At 36.7% G+C, this 7,500-nt stretch overlaps 1 long non-coding RNA gene across 1 annotated transcript in view; it reads right to left on the bottom strand.

Moving 5' to 3' along the window:
- Nucleotides 1-6,332: 6,332 nt before the first annotated feature.
- The window catches only part of LOC119597159, a 4,165-nt gene continuing 2,997 nt past the window's right edge, over nucleotides 6,333-7,500 (bottom strand). The window contains exon 2 of the long non-coding RNA XR_005230807.1: nucleotides 6,333-6,799. This is a non-coding gene — a long non-coding RNA (uncharacterized LOC119597159). The remainder of the gene's footprint in view (nucleotides 6,800-7,500) is intronic.

Here is a 7,500-nt window from a genome sequence, read left to right as displayed (position 1 = left end):
CCTCAAAACATATTAATATACTCAACTTGTGTCGGTTAACTGGGTGTCAATCACTTTGTGCCAGACACCCTATGCCAGTGAAACGGTGTCAGTTAACCTGTGTCGATTAATAGGTTGCCAATCATTCTGGTCAGTTAATATGTGTCAGTCATCCTGTAATTGTCAACCTGTGTCGGTTAACTGAATGAGAGTCATCCTGTGTGTTAAGTTGTGTCAGTCAACCTGTATCAATCAACCTGTGTCAGTCAACCTACGTTAATCAACTAATGTCAGTTAACTTGAGTCAGTCGATCTATATCAATCAACCTACGTTAGTCAACTGGTGTCAGTTAACTTGAGTCAGTCGACCTGTATCAATCAACCTACGTTAGTCAACTGGTGTCAGTTAACTTGAGTCAGTCGACCTGTATCAATCAACCTGTATCGGTTAACCTGAGTCACCCAACCTCTCAAACATTCAACAATTTTTAACCAGCGAAGGACCTGAAAAGATGAAGTTCCTTTTTTCCTTCTTTTTAAATAATAATAATAATAAAAAAAAAAATAAAAAAATCAAATATCTTAACATGGGACGTTTGGATAAAGAAAGAAAGAAAAGTTAGTCTATTGTCGAGTATATGGAAACATTTGTTGATCTTTCACAAGCACTGCAGTCGGCGCTGATAATTGTAATGTTGTAATTAAAAGAGGCAGATAAGGAAATAATCTGATAAGCATTTTGATATAGATAGTTTTATTGATGCTGATTTTTGAAAATGAGAGAGAGAGAGAGAGAGAGAGAGAGAGAGAGAGAGAGAGAGAGAGAGAAAGGGAGGGAGGGAGGGGGGAGAGAGAGAGAGAGAGAGAGAGAGAGAGAGAGAGAGGGGGGGGGGGGCAAGACAGATACAGATAAACAGAAAGAAAGAAAAAAGAAAAATAGAGAAATAGATAGAAAGATAGATTGACACATAAACAGAAAGGCAGACAACTTAAAAAGATACATAGACAAATACATAGTTCGAAAGACAGATAGACAGAACGAGAGAGAGAATAAGAGTGTGCGAGCGAGCGAGCGAGCGAAAGGAGAGAGAGTGGGGGGGGGGATGGTGAAAGAGAGAGAGAGAATAGATAGACACTCAAGAGAGAGAGAGAGAGAGAGAGAGAGAGAGAAAGGGAGGGAGAGGGAGGGAGGTAGAGAGAGAAAGAGAGATAGAGAGAGAGAAAGAGAGAGAGAGAGAGAGTGAGAGAGAGAGAGAGAGAGAGAGAGAGAGAGAGAGAGATAGACAGACACTCAAGTTAAAGATATCACAACTAACATTATTTCCTCCAAGGGACTGGGGAGGATGGCACCCTCGTCGACATCGAAAGCAAGCTGGAGGAGATTAGCCTTTTAGCCATTCGTCTGCTGAACCTGATCAACTCTGCAACTACAAACCCAGCGCCTCTCTCGTCAACCACCTTATCTACTGAGATTCCACGTGCGTCACCCGCTCCACCTTCCACTGAAACTTCAGTTGAGTTATCTGGTGATTCATCGACTGCGTCAATTCAAGGCTGATACGGCCACTTTTTCCTTCACTAAATATTCTACTGATTTTCCTACTAAAATATCTACGTATCTTACTACTTCCGAAGTATCCACTTAGTTATCCAGTGAATCATCCACTCCTCAGTGAATCATCCACTTTTCCTCCTGCTGAATCATCCACTTTTCCTCCTGTTGAATCATCCACTTTTCCTCCGGTTGAATCATCCACTTTTCCTCCTGTTGAATCATCCACTTTTCCTCCTGCTGAATTATCAACTTTTCCTCCGGTTGAATCATCCACTTTTCCCCCTGTTGTATCATCCACTTTTTTTCTGCTGAATCATCCACTTCTATTGACTTATCCCCTCATCCTACTGCTGAGTCATCACCCTCTGCTGAATTGTCTTCTCAGCCTTCTAAACCACTTACCCACTTATCTACCAAGCCATCTAATCTACCTAATTAAGCAATATTTCTACTTTCTACTAAAACAACTACTTACATAACCAACAAATCGCCCGCTCCAGTATTAGTCCAATTATTGACAAATCTACTTATTCAGCATTCCAACGACCCATCATCTCAGTCAACCTCGATCATCCACTGGGAACTCAACTGCAGAATCGACGCATCTTTCTACTAAAAAAAAAAAACAACGCACTGAATCATCTACAGACATAATTGTTGTTTCGACCAAGACATTACCAGGATTTGCATCTATTCAGCTCGCTGCTGACTGGTCGATCTCAACGCAAAATGAAGCAACTGAAAATATTGTGGAAAAGTCTACTGAACTCTCTAGTGGAGCTCAGGCGGTTATACAGACTGGCTGATCCTTTCAGTCAGCAATCAGGTGAGGATTCTACCCACATACATGCTAAATCGACTGCTGAATTATCAACGAAACTGCAGGAGATGCGTGCCAAGAACGCTCTAGCAAACGAATAATTTTGCACCTCTCGATACCAAGCACAGAATACGAATTACGTCACTGGCATCAAGATTTCCGGAAGAGACTTGTGCAAACGTCTCCCCCCTGCTTTAGACAATGTCCTTAAACCCAAGAGGAAAATTAAAATAGACATAATAAAAAAAGGAAGAGCGAAAGGAACTACAAAAATAATCCGATGATTTAGAAGAGAGCGTGATCTAAGTGGGACAAGACCCGCTGTTTATTTACGTGACAGATATCGAGGTCTTCACCTACATAAGAGACGTTGATAAGGCGAGATCATTCTTTATTGTTGGCATAAAAGGTATCCCAGAAGATGAGATGATATCTATCAAATAGCAACGTTGCTTAGAGATAAAGGAACTTACGCCCTGTTGAAGAAAGAGGCGCTGTGAGGCAGATAATGTAACACACTTCGATAAATAGATGTGTTATCACATTCTACAGATACTTTTAGATACTATATAGGTAACTGTGTTTTCTTCTTCTTACAAAACTTACTCTTTAGTATATAATGATAGATCTCATCATGGAATGAATTTAGTTTTAAAGGCGCGAACCCTTAAACTGTCGTTTCAAAAATTCGAATTAGAAGAAAAGCGCGGGAAAGCTTGCTGACGTCACCAAAGGCTCTGTTTCAATAAGTTCATTCCCAGCTCCTACCTACAGCATTATTCATATGTCTCTTTCAGTCATTCATTTAATTTATCACCTGTTCTTTTTCTTTCAAATTTACCCACTCTCTCACTCTTATTTATTCCTCCCTTCATTCTTTCTTATTTCTTTAACTCTAATATTTAGGTATCTCTCTCTTTCTGGTCTCCCTGGCCACTGCTGAATTACTTGTGTTTAAAGCATTTTAATATAAATTTCTCTCTTCTAGGACAAATATTTTCTGTCTTCAAGAAAAAAGGTTTTGACCTCAGACTCTCCTTCTGTCAATCGCATGGTGTGGCGTCATGATAAATTGTTATTGCATTATCCCAGGATTATATATATATATATATATATATATATATATATATATATATATATATATATATATATATATAATTTTTTTTTTCTTTTTTTTTCCCAAGAAGCAAATCATGGGACAGGAATTGCAGTTTTCTGCGTATTTACTTTCTTTTATTTATTTTATTTTTTTTTTTTTTTTGCATATGTACTCCAAGAATGATCAATTTACTCTAAACACACCATACCATATAAGTATATAAAAATATGAATAAACATAAATATAGATATATACCAAAATTTATAAATATATTTCCCCCCCCCAAAAAAAAAAAAAATCTTATTTAAGTCCGTAGACGAAACTAAGACATCAGTAGAGGAGAATAAAATGATCTTTCTCATGTTCATCGTCGTCATGAGCTGCATCGGCGGCTCCTTTGCGTCTGCGGTTTTTGGCGGGGTCTTGAGCTACTGAAGTAAGGTAGGGTTTTCCTTTCTTTCCTTTTTTCTGTCTTTTTCTTTTTTTCTCTCTCCCTCTTCCTCTCCCTCTGTGTGCGTGCGACAGAGAGAAAAGGAAGAAGAGAGAAATGGGGGAGGGGCAGAGAGATATATATAGAGAGAGAAAGAAAAAGAGTAAGAGAGAGAATGAAAATAGCAAGATACTTAAGATATGGCTTGGCGGAACACTCTGCATTCAACAGTGCACCAATTATCAAGATACCAACATAACAGACACTTCAGTTGAGCTAATCAATCTTCCTCAAGAGATAAAACGCCTGAATTCACTGACCGTATAACTTTTCTCCTCCTTTCACAGAATTACCAAATGTGCTGTTCACAGTGAGGCAAAAAATATATGACGAATAATAATAATGACAATAAATGAATAAATAAATAAATAAGTAACTGCAAGTGAGAAGTGATGATCTACAGCGTTTAAGTCTGATCGTTTTGTTACGAGAGAAAATTTGGATAGGTGTCTGTGGGAGAGAAGCTTCTGCATGCTATATACTGTAATATATGTATAGACTAAGGTCTATGGATTCAAAAGCACTCTTCATATTACGATAAAATGTTCAAACACACTTATCATTTTTTACAGCGCGTCCACACACACAAACTCCACACACACATACACCACGCACACACAAACACACACTGCCAAAAGTCGGCTTAGCGAAGAAAATAAGTTATCAAGATCTGTGCTAGATAACTGATATAAGATGAATGACCTCTGTTCTCAGCAAAATATTGTCACAGAACTATGATACCCTTGTTCATGTACATAAACAGTGAGAGGTGGTATCAATAATGGTCCTGTTATTTCTTCCGCACCAGTGCCATTAGAAGCCTCACTGGTAGTATTAGTACTACCCTAGAGGTATCGGGAAGAGGTAGTGTTTGGTAATAAGTAAATTCAGTATTGGAAGACTATTTCCCAGTATTGCTGTTTTGAAGGACAAGCAGTGTTGACTGTGTAGATCATTATAACAGCGAGTGCAAGAGGGAAGGGTTCTTTTAAGACTTGGCTTTAGGAGGATATGATAATGAGAATAATGATGCTGGAGCCTATGTTTATTTCCATACAGTTGCTCCTAATTTATAAATCTATATTGTATAAATCAATAAACTATGCTGTTGAAAAAGAACATTATTCAGACCTCCCCTATTAAGAAAAAAGTAATAAAAAATCTTGCTCACAGCATTTGGAAATAGTGCATGTGTTTCTCTAATCCTTATCCCTCTATGGAAATGAATGAATAAATAAAATTATTCCATACCTGCGCATTATCGTCATTCTTCTGTTTACCGATTAATCGAGACGCGTAACAGTGGGAGGAAGGGGGAGAGGAGGGGAGGCGGTGCGCAACCCCCAATTCTCTTTTTGTTGCCAAAGCTCTTCCTTTATTTGGCAGATTTGTAAAAAAAAAAAAAAAAAAAAAAAAAAAAAAAAAAAAATATATATATATATATATATATATATATATATATATATATATATATATATACATATATATATATATATATATATATATATATATATATATATATATATATATTATTCCTTGTTAAATTAGAAGTATGCCTTCTTTCCTGGATAAGAACACTGAATAGATGGAGATTTCTTTAGACGTAAAGGAATTCCAGAGACAGTGCTGAAGTTCAATTGATTCTACCGTGTCCGTGTTTGTATATCATTCGTAACTTAGTGAAGTGAAGAGAGAAATTATTGGACACGGTAAGAGTACAAGACGTAGTGTACTGTTTTAACTTTGGATCATTGTGATTCCGACATTTTGGAGTCTCTCTTTAGGAAAAAGGTTAAAGTGGTATCAAGCGAAAGCGATTACGATTAAAAGATGACTTAAATAATTTAACATTCGGTAAAGTAATAGAAAGGGTTAAGTAACCAAACTATATATGACCATTAAAATAATAACGAGGTAAGGTCGTCCATACCAAATCTCTCGTTGAAATTCGACTTTTTATTTATTTATTTGTTTTTATTTACTTATTTATTTATTTATTTATTTATTTATCATTATTTAATACGAAGGCTTACACTCCTTTCGTAAAATTTAGATGTTCCCTTATTAACCTTAGCGTCGATTTCCCCTGCACTGAAGTCCTCCACTTCGAAAGGAAAAATGAATTAGTTACTCGATTAAAATACCATCGGGCAGGTGACCAGCGACGTGGTGTACAGGTGTAAACATTTGGACACAATAACGGGTACAGGGATTAGGGTATTATCCACTGTCCTTAAGCCTTGGAATCCAACCTCAGCTCGTAAAGTCGATGCTTAACTGGGGAAGGAACCAGATGGATAGTTCAAAACGCCATATGGGGTAACGTGAAGGAGGCTTTAAATCATATCATATAGGATGCGTTATAAAAGAAATTACTAAAACTACCTGATTTTTTTTTTTTTCAAAGAAATGAAAAACTTACAAAGAAAGAAAGAAAAATGCTGATGGTAAAATAAAAGTCAGAGCAAATATTTTGTTACTAATTAAGGCCTAAAATATTATACCAAAATCTCCAAACATGGCGAAAGACTTCTTCCAAGAAATATGAATAAAAGTTGAAAGTATAGAAATAAAAGCGAGAGAGAGAGAGAAAGAGAGAAACAGCTCCTGATTAAGGAAATACCTCATTTTACTCAATAAAACTGACCTCTCCTCATCACGTTTATTTCCCGTGCAAGTAATCTTAGACTCTTTACCTGACTTAACTCTTTATCGTCTGGCCCCTAATCCCCTCCGTTCATTCTGTCGCCTTTACATACGTGCGGCGACACAGCAACTGTTTCCCCGTCCAGTCTCAGAAAAGGACGAACTGGTAACTCGACGCTCGACTCTGGCGCACTCCGATTCTCTAAGTCTCTTTTGAGAGGGAGAAAAACAAATAAATAAATAGTATTAGCAATGTCATTATAATAGTGTTTTGAAATACAGAACATATTTGAGTATTTATTAGTCAGGTAATTAGAATAAAGAAGAGTCGTGGCAAATCAAAGTGTTCCCGAGTATAAGGTGAGTTGCCAATTATTCGTTTCATGAGATCAAACGCGAATTGAATAAATATTCTAAAGGGCTGGATGATTGGAACGTATTATATGCTTGTCTGATTGCCTCAGTTGTTTATTTAAAAATGCGTATTTTTTTTTTGTTTATCGACGTATGTATTGTTAGATAATTTCATGAAAGTAGATAGGTAAACAGATAAAAAGAGGCACATTGATAAACTACGAAAAATAAGCATACAAATATGAGTGGAATGACGAATTTATTAAAATGGTTGCTACGAGAAATGTATGAAATTCTAAAATGCTAAAATGATCAAAGCTGTCAAAATTCCATCAAATTGTGTATAAAAGGTCTCATGATAGAAGAAAGAAAAACAAAGAAAACCAAATAAAATGGAAGAAAAAAATATTAACAAAATACAAGTAGAAAATGAGTAAAGCGTATCAAGAGAGAGAGAAAGAGAGAGAGAAAGAGAGAGAGAGAGAGAGAGAGAGAGAGAGAGAAAGAGAGAGAGAGAGAGAGAGAGAGAGCAAGAGAGAAAGAGAGAGACAGAGAGA

This window comes from Penaeus monodon, chromosome 3, assembly GCF_015228065.2.
Source record: "Penaeus monodon isolate SGIC_2016 chromosome 3, NSTDA_Pmon_1, whole genome shotgun sequence".
NCBI classification, from domain to species: Eukaryota; Metazoa; Arthropoda; class Malacostraca; order Decapoda; family Penaeidae; genus Penaeus; species Penaeus monodon.
This window is presented reverse-complemented; position numbering and strand designations above follow the sequence as displayed.